This window comes from Bubalus kerabau, chromosome 7, assembly GCF_029407905.1.
Source record: "Bubalus kerabau isolate K-KA32 ecotype Philippines breed swamp buffalo chromosome 7, PCC_UOA_SB_1v2, whole genome shotgun sequence".
In the NCBI taxonomy this organism is placed as follows: Eukaryota; Metazoa; Chordata; class Mammalia; order Artiodactyla; family Bovidae; genus Bubalus; species Bubalus kerabau.
In genome coordinates, this window is record NC_073630.1 from 50,741,141 (window position 1) to 50,754,058 (window position 12,918).

The following is a 12,918-nucleotide window of genomic DNA, read 5'->3' on the forward strand; positions in this document are numbered from 1 at the left end:
TATTGGACAGCATATTTCTAGAACTTTTTCATCTTACATGATTAAACTCTATGCCCACTGAACACCAACTCCCCAGTCGCCCCTCCCTCTAGCTCCTTGTGACCACCATTCTGCTTACTGCTTCTATGAGTTTGACTACTTTAGATACCTCATACAAGTAGAACCATGGGCTTCCCTAGTGGCTGAGATGGTAAAGAATCTCCCTGCAGTGCAGGAGACCCGGGGTTCGATCCCTGGGTTGGAAGATCCCCTGGAGGAGAGCGCGGCTACCCACTCCAGAATTCTTGCCTGGAGAATCTCCATGGACAGAGGAGCCTGGCAGGCTACAGTATATGGGGTCGCAAAGAGTCAGACACAACTGAGTGACTAAGCACAGCACAGCACACATGAGGTATTTGTCCCATGGCTGACTTATTTCACTGAGCATAATGTCCTCAAGGTTCTTCTGTGTTGTAACATGTATCAGAATTCTCTTCCTTTTTTCAAACTGAATAATATTCCATTGTATGTACACACAATTTCTTTATCCATTCAACTGTCAATGAACATTTAGGTTGTTGCTAAATCTTGGTTGTTATAATCACTGCTGCACTGAATGTGGGAATACAAACACTTCTAGATTCTGTTTTCAGTTTTTTTGGGTAAATACCTAGAAGTGGGATTCCTGGATCATATGGCTGTTGGTGTTTCTGTTGGTTCAGTAGTAAAAAATCCTCCTGCCAATGCAGGAGACATTGGCTTGATACTTAAGCTAGAAAGATCCCCTGGAGAAGGGAATGGCAATCCACTCCAATATTCTTACCTGAGAAATCCCATGGACAGGGGAGCCCAGCAGACTACAGTCTACAGGGTCACAAAAGAGCTGGACAAGACTCAGTGACTGAATACAACACATGGTTGTTCTATTTTCAGTTTTTAAAGGACAATCCATACTGCTTTATGTAGCAACTGCATCAATTTAATATCCACTAACAGCGCGCAAGTGTTCCAATTTCTTCACATTCTTGCCAGCACTTACCACTTACATAATGGTCATCCTGACGGTTGTGAGGTGACATCTCATTGTGGTTTTGATTTGTATTTCCCCAATAATTGGTAATGTTGAGCATCTTTACATATACCTATTGGCCATTTCTGTGTATTCTTTAGAGAAATGTATATTCATGCCCTTTGCCCATTTCTTCATTGTGTTATTTGACTTTTTTTGCTATGATTTGTAAGAGTTCCTTTTACATTTTGAAAATTGACCTCTTCTGAGATACATTGTTTGCAAATATTTTCACTTATTCCATAGGTTGCTTTTTTATTCTCTTTGTTTTCTTTGCTGCTCTTCTATCCCTGACTGGCCTCCTCACCTTGCCCAGTTATTCTCTACACAGTGGCCAGAGGGGTCCATCTAACATTAAATCAGATTATGTCATTCATTTGCTTATAACCTACCACTGGATTTCTACTGCAAAGGAAAAAAAAAAAAAAAAAGCCAAAGTCTTTTCAATGTTTCTAAGTCTCTGTAATCAGCCCCTGATTCCTCACCTTTGCAGTCACTCAGTTCCAGCTGTACTGGCTGTTTTACTGTTCCATGACCACACCAAGCGTGCTCCTCCTTCAGAGGCTTGTCCTTGCTGTTTCCTCTCTCTGGGAATGCTCTTTTCCATATCCATATGGTTTACTTTCTCACTTCCTTCTGGTCTCTGCTCAAATATTGGCTTTTCTGGCTATCCTGTATAAAATAGTAATTCTCTATCCCTCCTACACAGCTTTAGTTTTTTTACACCGCAATTACCATTTCTTATGCGCGCATGCTAAGTTGCTTCAGTCATGTTGGACTCATTGCAACCCTATCGTCTGTAGCCCTCTAGGCTCCTCTGTCTATGGGATTCTCCAGGCAAGAATACTGGAGTGGGTTGCCATGGTCTCCTCCAGGGGATCTTCCCAACCCAGGGATGAATCCTACGTCTCTTACATCTCCTGCATTGGCAGGTGGGTTCTTTACCACCAGTGCCTCCTTAACACACTGTTCTCTAGTGTAACATAGTCTTATTATTGTTATATTTTTCTGTTGCTCTTTCCCACAAGTAGAATGTAAGCTCCACGAGGGTTACAATTTTGTTGATTATATTCATTTCTGTATCTCTAGTGCCTGGCAACAGTGCCGGACTGCCAGTAAGCATGCAATTTCTCGATAAATATTTGCTGGATAAATGAATGAAAGTATTAACACATGGATCCTGTTGGATATAAACTGAACTGTAATCAGGGGGAAGTAGCCAGACCAGAAAATTCCAAACCATAAGAAATTATTGTTGATTCTAATTGTAGTTGATTTTTCTCTTACAGCTTATAACATATCTGGATGCTGAGTTTTCAGAAGATAAAGCATAGTGAGTGGTTTCAGCTATTTGAAGGACTGGCTTGTGGAAGAAGAAGTTAAGTTATTCATGAATTCCAAAGACTAGAACACCAGCTCATGGGAAAGGAACTATAGAGAGACATGCTTATTAAACAAGAGGAAGAAGGTGCTCTCTATCCATGCAGACTTTCAAAAAATGAATGGGCCACCTTGCTCAAGTAGTGAGCTCCCCATCATAGAGATGCTCAAGCAAAGACTGGATAAGTAGTTAATGGAAGGTGGAGGTCAGATCAGAAGACTTCTGAGGTCTCTTTCAGCTTTAAAATTCTAGAATTCTACAAACATGAGAGGGAAGCAAGAATGTTTCTAACAAAGTATTCCACTGCAATGTGATAGCCATTTACTGCATATCATTTACTATAATAATTTTTTCATAGCTGGGAAGTTCTCCATTACGTGTAAGAATCCAAAAAATATTAGAAAATATCTAATGTTAGCTATTTTATTTTTCCAAATTAAAAATCACCAGACCTGTGTTCGTCACTTTCCTGGGTGGACAAGCTGACAACAGTGGACTGTTGGACCCTCAAGGACAGCTCCAGCGGCAAGACTGAGAGTGGGTATCTTCATTTTTTGGTTGTATCCTTTCTCTGTGTTGAATATTTCAGGTCAGTGGCTAAGCCACCGATATGTTGTGATGGAATTGTGAGAGGAGAAAGATATTTGGGGCCATGAGTTTTCCCTATACTTTCTGGGTCAGAACCTCTCATATTCAATGTGCACAGCATCAGTGGATTTTTTGTTAAAGGTTCTGATATTGTAGGTCTGGTACAGTGTCTCAGTTTCTGTATTTCTAACGAGCTAGTGAGGGAAGCTGACCACTTTATGAATGGCAAGGTCCTAGTTCATATTCCCTGAGGGACTGTCTATGAAATTGCCTCTCTTTGGAGTCACAGGCAGCACATCTCATCTCATTCCTAAAAACATTTGGAATCATTATGATGTTTACTTTGCATCAAGAAAAGCAATGACAAGTGCTTACTAATGAAAATAAGCTGTTGAAAGGAACTGCCAATTAGACAGAAACAATTCAGCTTGCATCTCACTATCAAGGACAAAATTAATCATGCATGGTATTTTCAGTGAAGAAAGGGCTTTAAGTAAATTATTTAGTATTTATGTTTTGTAGTGGTGCATGCCTAATAAAATCAGTGGCGAAAGCAGATCGGTATAGTATGCTATTGGCATCACCTAGAGTCTAGACCTGCTGCCCTGCTGTGGGACTATGTGGGTGAAAAATCCTGACTCTTCTGTGGAAAGGACAGCGACTTTCAATACTTTTGTTTGTGGCTTCCCAAAGTGTGGCCTGCCTACTTGTGATTAGTCTAAGTCAGTCGTTTTGCCTGTCAGAAGGACCTGAGCTCAGGAAGTCCTGTGCTCCGCTTTGTTGCAGCAGTTGATCCCAATATGTAGCAATTGCCTCTTTGTCTGTTTCTCCCATTGCCTCTTTTGTCTGTTTCTCCCACTCTATTGTGGAAATGTCAGGGATGGTATCCTATCCACTGCCCAGACACATTAAGGAACTAAATAAATATTTTTCAGACTGAAAGAATGAAACCTCATTTGGGAAGAAGAAACTCTGTCTCATAGCCGTGATCATGCCATCAGCTGCCCCGTGGAACGAGTCTAAAGCTTCCTCCACTGATAGTTCCTGCACCTGCTCAGGGGCTGCTCCTAACATGAAAGCCCTAAGTCTTTATCTTCTCACCTCATGTGAGCATCAAAAGAGGAGAACAGAAATTAACACAATCTGAAGAACTGAAAGATGAATTTGAGAAAGAAAAACAATGATTATCCTTGAGGTGTGTACATATGCATTTTTTAAAATCTTAAGAAAATACTATAAAAGTTTTAGTAATTAAAATACTACATAACTGAGAAAAGCCAAGAAACAAATCTAAATATATAGAGACTGTGGATAGTTTATTTCATAGATGTTTTAGAAAAAATGGCTATTTGGCAACTAGGTTATATCTGTCTTTCACATTATACACTAAATACAAACAAAAAACCAAACCAAACCAAAACCTTGTTGGCTTATCTAAAGAAATATTAACAAATCAAACAATAAAAGATCTAGAAAAAAATATTTTTTATGGTGGGGTAGGAAAGGCATTCAACATTTAATTAAAGAAATTTGAAACTGATTTTCATGTTTGAGGCAATATTGATGAATTTCTAGTGTTGAAGAGCATATAAGAAATAAATACTCTCATATACTGCTGGATGGATTGTGAAATGTACTTAAATTGCTAAAGTGCAGTTTGGCAAAAATAGATCAAAAGTTTTCACATTTTACAAACTGGTCTTGAGAAAATTATTATAGATTTAGGAAAATGTTGATTTTGTGGAAAATGATTGGAAACAATTCAACTCTAAGGGGTTTATTAAACAAATCTTTATGCAGCCATGTGATGGAATACTATTCAGCCATTAAAATGGTGGAAAGAATATTTAATGATAAGGGGAATTATTGACAATATGTTTTTAGGTAAAGTAGAAGATTAGGAAACTAAACAGAAAATATGCTTCCCAATTTAAAGACAGGAAGGCTATTTGCAAAACTAATAGTGGTTATCTCTGAGTTTGGGGATTATGAATGATTTAAAATTTCTATTTAGGCCTTTTGTATTTTCATATTTTCTTCAATAAACATATTTTACTTTTGGAATCAGAAAGGAGTGTTAATAAGAGAACAAAACTCTCTTACAGATGAAAGGACCTTTGTGGTAATTATTAAAAATGAACATGCTAATATTAGCAATTGTACAAAGTAAGGTCAGGCTTAGGGTACTGTTGTCAACTGTTTTTTGTTTTCTTTTTTCTCCCTTAAATTAGGCTTAAACTTTTTTTTTTACAAAAGTACATAAAGAAACATGTTGAACAATACTTCAGTAGTCCCTAAAACAATGGGTCTTTTTATTAGTGGAATAGACCAAATTTGCTGTGGTAACAAATAGCATCTATTGGTTACCAAACTCAGCATCTTAAAATAAAAGGCTTACTTCTCATCCAGTATAAATTCCATTGTGGGTTTTTGGATGGGAGGATAAACAGGAGATCTATTTATCTTGGTCTCTTAAGAGATCTCTATTTTGAATATTGTCAGGAGCTGGGGCACCGTTACACAGAATGCAGGAGAATCTCACATTGGCTCAGAAATGACATATGCTTTTTTTTTTTTTTTTTTTTTTTTACCATTCACTGGCCAGCACAAGTGGCCAGGAAGACAGAAAGTCTGAAATAGTTAATGAGCAGCACAGCACTAATGACTTCTACTCCCTCTTCTTCCTTTATCTGGGCAGGGGAGTCTAGAATTAAAATCTGAAGGGTCATGATCTGACCATGTTCAAGGTTAAAAGGATTAACATGAGCAGAAGAACAGAGCTGAGACAGAGAAAATATTGAGCACATTTCTAGGGAAGTTTAAAAATGTCCTGTATTTCTTTCTCTACTGTGATTAACATGGAATTCTGTAAGTTGTTCTTCATCTCTGAAGTAAGGGGTTTTGAATTTTGGGCTTCTACAGCCCTTTATAGCTTAAAATTATAGCTCGAAATTATAGCTCAAAATTAAATGTTTTGGAAAGAAAACCAATAAGAGCTACCTGGATTTGTATCTTTTATGGGCTTTCTTTTTTTCCAGGTTATTTCTTTGGATTATCCAATTCAAATAGCTGATTTGTGACCACCCAACCCCACCCCAAATTCATATGTTAAAGCCCTAAACCCTGGTACTTCAGAATGTGACTGTATTTTGAGAGAAAGCCTTTAAAAAGGTAATTTGTTAAAATGGGTATGTTAGGGTGAACTCTAATCAATACAACTAGTGTTCTTATAACAAGAGATTAGGACAGAGAAGAAAAAAGGTGGAGAGAGAGAGCAGAGATACTAGAAACATGACGGTTTGTGGCCAGTTGCTCAGTCACGTCTGACTCTGCAACCCCCAAGGACTGTACCCGCTAAGCTCTTCTGTCAGTGAGATTTTCCAGGCATGAATACTGGCATGGGTTGCCATTTCCTCCTCTAGGAGATCTTCCCGATCCAGGGATTGAACCTGCATCCCCTGCGTTGGCAGGTGAATTTTTTACCGCTGAGCCACCTGGGAAGCCTCTGGAAACATGCACACACACAGCAATGACCACCTGAAGACACAGTGAGAAGATGCCCACCTGAAAACCAAGGAGAGCGGTCTCAGGAAGAAACCAAACCTGCTGACACCTTAGTCTTGGATCTCTATCCTCCAAAATTGTGAAAAAATATGTTGTTTGATCACTAAGTTGTGTCCGACTCTTTGCAAGCCTTTGGCCTCTAGCCGGCCAGGCTCCTCTGTCCATGGGATTTCCCAGCAAGAATACTGGAATGGGTTGCCATTTCCTTCTCCAGGGGATCTTCCACCCCAGGGATCAAATCTGGATCTCCTGCATTGCAGGAAGACTCTACCATCTGAGCCACCAGAGAAGTCCAAGAAAATATATTTATGTTGTTTAATAAGCCACTTAATCTATGGGATATTTTATGCATCATAAATACACATGAAAATCCTGAGTTTGGCATTATTTTCTTATCCACATTGACAGGTGAGGATACTGATTTCAGTGAGGTAAAGTGACTTGCCAAATTGATGTAGTTAGCTCACAGTCCTAACTATTAATTGAAGCAATGGAAGTATAAATAAAGGAAGAAAAAAAAGGTTTTCACCTAATAATAGGTGATATTTGTAAGACATTTGTCAGACATAATTGTGTACACTTTGTATGCATGAATTACTTGTTATAACAATATTAAACAGTAGCCTGCTACATAACAAATTATCATGAAACGGAGTCGCTTAGAGCAAGCAACAAAACATTAAATATCTCACAATTTCTGTGTTCTAGGAATCCAGTTACATTGTGGCTGGGGACCTCTGACTCAGGGTCTCTCCCAAAGCAGCGTTCAGGGTGTCAGCTGGAACTGTGGTCTTCACAGCGCCTCAGTCCAAACTCACTCAAGTGGTTGCTGGGAGGATTTTGAGTTTTGTTGATTATTGTACTGAGGACTTGGGTGCTTGTTGGGTGTTGGCCAGATGCCTCCCTTAATTCCTTGCCATGTGAAGCTCTCATGTGGCATCTTTTTATGTGGCAGCTGGTTTCCATCAGAGCAAACAAGAGAGAACAGAGAGGAGGGCAAGACAGAAAGGCTTAGTCTTTGTAACCCAATTTCAGGGGTGACATGACCCTGAACACTTTTCCATGTTCTGTTCATTAGATGCAAGTCTCTAGGCCTGGCTTACACTCAGCAGGAAGGGATTACAGAAGGGCATAAATACCTGAAGTCAAGGGTAGTGGCTGTCTGCCATGGATGAGCAAACAGAAGCATGGAATTGGTAAACAATTTGCCCAAAGTCACACAGATAGTAAGTGGCAGAGCTAGGATCAAAATATAAGTAATCTGACCTCCCTGGTGGTCCAGTGTTAAGAATCCACTTGCCAACTCACTGGACATGGGTTTAATCTCTAGTCCAGAAAGATTATGCCCGCTGCAGCACAACTAAACCCATGTGCTGCAGCCACCGAGCCCACACACTCTAGAGCCCATGCTCCACAAGAGAAGCCACCGCAGTGAGAGAAGCCCGAGAACTACAGCTAGAGAGTAGTCCCTGCTCGCTGCAATTAGAGAAAGCCTGCCGCAGCAATGAAGACCCATGTAGCCAAAAATACATACATAAAATGAAAACAAAACCAAACACACACACACAACTAGTCAGTTCTAGGGCCTGTGCTTTTAAGATTTGTGCAACCATGCTCACTATGTGTAGTAGATAAAATGTTATCAGCAATTACGTCTCAAACCCTCTTTGGACTAGAGTGTTAGTTGTTCAGTTGCCTCCAACTCTTTGCTACTCCATAGACTGTAACCTCTGTCCATGGAATTCTCCAGGCAAGAATACTGGAGTTGGTTGCCATTCCCTTCTTCAGGGGATCTTCCCAACCCAGGGATCAAACCCAGGTCTCCCTCATTGTAGGTAGATTCTTTATCATCTGAGGCATCAGGGAAGCACAAACTAGAGGTGATGGGCCAAATCCGATGTCCTAGAAGTCAGTTACACTGCTTTGGGACTGAGGGGTCTGCTACCTATCTTGGGATCAGCAGAATGCTTTGTGTAGACAGTCATGAACTACTTTGAGCATTGAGGGCCACGTGGTTTCTGCTGCAGTGCTTAAAATCTAGTGCTATAGCATAATAGCAGTCATAGGTAACAGTCAAATAAATGGCCATGGCTGTGCTCCAAAATAATTTTATTCACAAAAACAGGCACTAGGCTTATTGTGTGCTAACTCCTGTCCTGGATCTCTGTAGGCACATGGATATACCAAGGAATTCTTAATTTTGTAAAAGGTAAACTTAGTTGCTTTATCGGGATCTCATAAGTCACTAATGGAGAAGGAAATGACAACCCATTTCAGTATTCTTGCCTGGTTAAATCCCAAGGACAGAGGAGACTGGCAATCTACAGTCCATGGGGTCGCAGAGAGTCAGACATGACTTACAGACTAAAGGACAACAAGAAACAGTAACACAGGGTCTATTATATATATTCTCTAACATCCCCAATGAGGTCATTGGTCTTCATGCACACATTAATAATATACCTGATTACAGGAATCTGTCTGCAATGCAGGAGACCTGGGTTCAATTCCTGGGTCGGGAAGAACCCCTGGAAAAGGAAATGGCAACCCACTCCAGTATTCTTGCCTGGAGAATCCCATGGACAGAGGAGCCTGGAAGACTACAGTCCATGGGGTCACAAGAGTCAGACACGACTTAGTGACTAAACCACCAACCACCACCACCTCATGTCACTAAATCAAAACCTGCAGCAGAAGCCATTTTGAAGCAGTAGAAGAGCAAAGGTTGATATATTTTTCCAGGTTGATATATATTTTCCATCCCATATATATGTCCCCATGCCCTGAAGACACCTTTTGAATGCATTTAGCCATCACCATTCCTTGTGCCTTAGACAACCTGCCTGCACTTGGTGGAAGGAATGCTTCCTTGCATTTTCCTTTGGGCTTCATTCTGTTGTATTCTGGCTCATCACTTCTTTTTCCTGCTTGAGTCCTTTTTCATTCTTAACAACATCCTTGCCCTTGCCTCAGTATTTTTCAGGTTGTTGGAAACTGCATAATATCTGTTATGTTCCCTTAGGTGGAAAGGGGCCTGTGATCCTTGTGAATTCCATAAACTTGTAAGGTCCCCCATTTCTGAACAGAATGCCTGCAAACTCCAGGAAATACCCTGAGCAGGGGATCATCATGAAACTTTCCTAGAATTAAGAGTGAGCCCTGGACCCCAGTGAGTTCTAATTTTGGAAGATGTCTTTATTGGTACAGATAGAATTTAGGAAGCAAGTGAGTAGAGTGCTTTGCTCCATTAGAGGAGCAGACCCAAGGATGTGAAGTTTCCTGAAGCCAGCACTCTCCTGGTGACAATGCAGAGCCTTACAGATCGACTTCTGTGAGACGTAAATTATAGCTTAAAAAGCTAAGTACTTATTTCAGGATCTCATCAAATAGCCAACCAGCAGCTCTAATTTTAGTATGTTTTCTTTTGCACTGGAGAAAATGGTCTGCTAGGAAAAATAATATTTGTGCCTCTGCTTCAACCTTTGTAGTTTAGGGCTGGTAATAGTTTCAAATAATAATATGATCAACAGTTTCCTAGCTCTCTGCCTAGGGCATTGTTAGTCTTTTATACATATTTATTTTATTTTATTTTATTTTGTGTCTTGGGCTTCTGACACTTAATAATATAATTTACCTTGATTACACTGCAGATGGGTCTCTCCCTGACTCAATTTAAAAAATTAATACATTTAATTTTAGTAGAAGTGTGCAATAAGACACCGGGTGACTCAGCTAAGTAAAAGAAGAGTTCCTAATTATACCTCTAAATCAAATTGTGCTCTGAGTGCCCTTCTGGGGTTAAACCTTGTAGAAGTTTGGGGCATTGAGGATTGCTGACTCAGTTTTTCCCAAGCTGAGAATGGAGGGGAGGCAGGTGATCTGTATTCAACACACCCTTGAGTTTCTAAATATTTAAAATTAATATTCACTAGTCTTCCTAAAGTATAGTGTTTAGGGATGCTTAGCAATGAATGAATCTCTTTTTTTTCTCCCCTTAGGCAGTCTTCTGAATTCCATTAGGTATCACCTGCTGTTTTATTACACATTTTCTCATAATTGCTTTTGTGTAATCAGGGTTTGTGGGATAAAGGAAAAAAAATGACTAATCATATCTCAAGATGTGGAATCGAGAGTACTCTTTGGCATTATTTTATGATTATTTTAAAATGTATTAACTGAGTTCTCTTCTTTCTTGTAACAGTATTTCTCATTAGAATGGATTTATCACATTTCTCTTAATGCTGTAGTTTGTGAAACGAGAATGAATTATAGACCTTTTCAGAAGAACTTTTTAAAATAACTAGATGATTTCTCCTCTGTATCATTTGTTAGTGTCACAGAGATGAGAAAACAACTTTAAACTGATTTTTCTGGAAAGCAAATGAGATATATTTTTGGGAAGGGTGTGGGTTATGCTTTCAAGGGGTCAGGTCTAATGACCAGATTTCAAGGAGGAAACATTTTAGTTTTGATAAAGCCTCAGATTAGCATATTTTGATAGAAATGGTGATTTGGAGTCAGTTGACTTGATTGATGAACATATTTCAAAAACTCTGGTCACTTGTTTGCTGCTGCTACTGCTGCTAAGTCGCTTCAGTCGTGTCCGACTCTGTGCGATCCCATAGATGGCAGGCAGCCCAACAGGCTCCTCTGTCCCTTGGATTCTCCAGGCAAGAATACTGGAGTGTGTTGCCATTTCCTTCTCCAATGCATGAAAGTGAAAAGTGAAAGTGAAGTCGCTCAGTCGTGTCCGACTCCTAGCGACCCCATGGACTGTAGCCCACCAGGCTCCTCCATCCATGGGATTCTCCAGGCAAGAGTACTGGAGTGGGTTGCCATTGCCTTCTCCTGGTCACTTGTTTGGAACTAGTTTAATTAGAACTGGGTTGGAATGCTAATTCTGAAGTTCTAAGCAGGGAAATAGGAGTGAATGGATTCAGAAAGGGGTGTGAATTGGTCAGAGTACTAAACTAACAGAGTCAAAAGTCTTTCACCTAAATATCTCGAAACATATAGTCAACTGAAAAAGAAGTCCTGGATAAGTGATTAACATTCTTTTGCTGGGACTTGAAAATGGAATGCAGAGATTACATGGAATTAGAAATTCAAGAAAGGAAGACAATAATGGATTTAAAAACACTAGGGGTTTGCTATGACCCAGAAGAAATGACAAAAGTCAAAAAGATATGAAAAGAAGGTCTTGATATCCAGAGAGTGGGGCAAACACTATTGGCATCCCCTGGAAGGTTATTAAGAATGCAATCCTAGACCTCACCTGAGACCAAATGCACTTTAACAAAATTCTGGGTGTGTATTCAGGTTTGAGAAGCATTCTTTAAAGACATTGAAAAGGTTTTCCCTTTACCAACAGGGCCTCAGTAACATACATTACATTTCCTTTGCTGTCTTTGGAACCATACTATATGATTCTGCATTAAATAATACATAAGCATAATCATGAAAATGTTTTCTGTTTTTCAATTTGTGCATTAATTTTGTAAATAAAAGCTGGTACACTCGATATTAGAGTTATAGAATAGAATGTTAAGGTCATAAACCTTTACAATTTAAAATAACAGCTCACCCATTTGCAGGGCAGTAACAGAAATGCAGGTAAGGAGAATGGACTTGTGGACACAGTGGGTGAAGGGGAGGGTGGGATGAATTGAGAGAGTAGCATTGCCATCTATACACTACCATGTGTAAAGCAGACAGCTAATGGGAAGTTGTTGCATAGCACCAAGCAGAGAGCTCAGCTTGGTGCTCTCTAATGACCTGCAGGGAAGGGATCGGGTGTTTGGAAGGGAGGCTCAGGAGGGAAGGGATATATGCATACACATAGCTGATTCACATTGTTGTACAACAAAAACTAACAGAATATAATAAAGTAATTATACTCCAATTAAAAATAAATAAATAAAATAAAATAAATAAAGCAAGCCGGAAAAAGAACAACCACTGAAAAAGAAGGGTAGAGAAGAAAAAGAGAGGTAAAAATAGGAAAGAAAGTAATTTCCTCATATTTCATAGCAAGAAGTCAACAGATATTGGTTAAATTTCAAACTCCAGAACACAGAGTTTGTTTGTCATATTTCAAGTCATAAAGCAAACAAATATAACAATATCACCAACAAAATTTGAAGAGCAAGGCAGGGAGGGAAGGTGGAAGACAGAATAGATGAACTAAATTCTTCATCCTTCACAGTGAGGAGCTAACAGGTGCTATCCAGTGTTGATAAATCACAAAATAAAGGCAGTAGCTTGTAGCAAATATGAGTCATATTCCAAAACTCCAAGTGTATGAGAAATGTTCATTTCTTTTTTTGAATCTAATGAA

The 12,918-nt window shown here is 39.4% G+C and overlaps 1 long non-coding RNA gene across 1 annotated transcript in view; it reads left to right on the plus strand.

Moving 5' to 3' along the window:
- Window positions 1-5,034, plus strand: part of LOC129657739 (uncharacterized) — a 47,188-nt gene extending 42,154 nt beyond the window's left edge. Inside the window, exons 3-5 of the long non-coding RNA XR_008717051.1 lie at window positions 2,338-2,381; window positions 2,880-2,966; window positions 3,953-5,034. This is a non-coding gene — a long non-coding RNA (uncharacterized LOC129657739). The remainder of the gene's footprint in view (window positions 1-2,337; window positions 2,382-2,879; window positions 2,967-3,952) is intronic.
- Window positions 5,035-12,918: the final 7,884 nt, after the last annotated feature.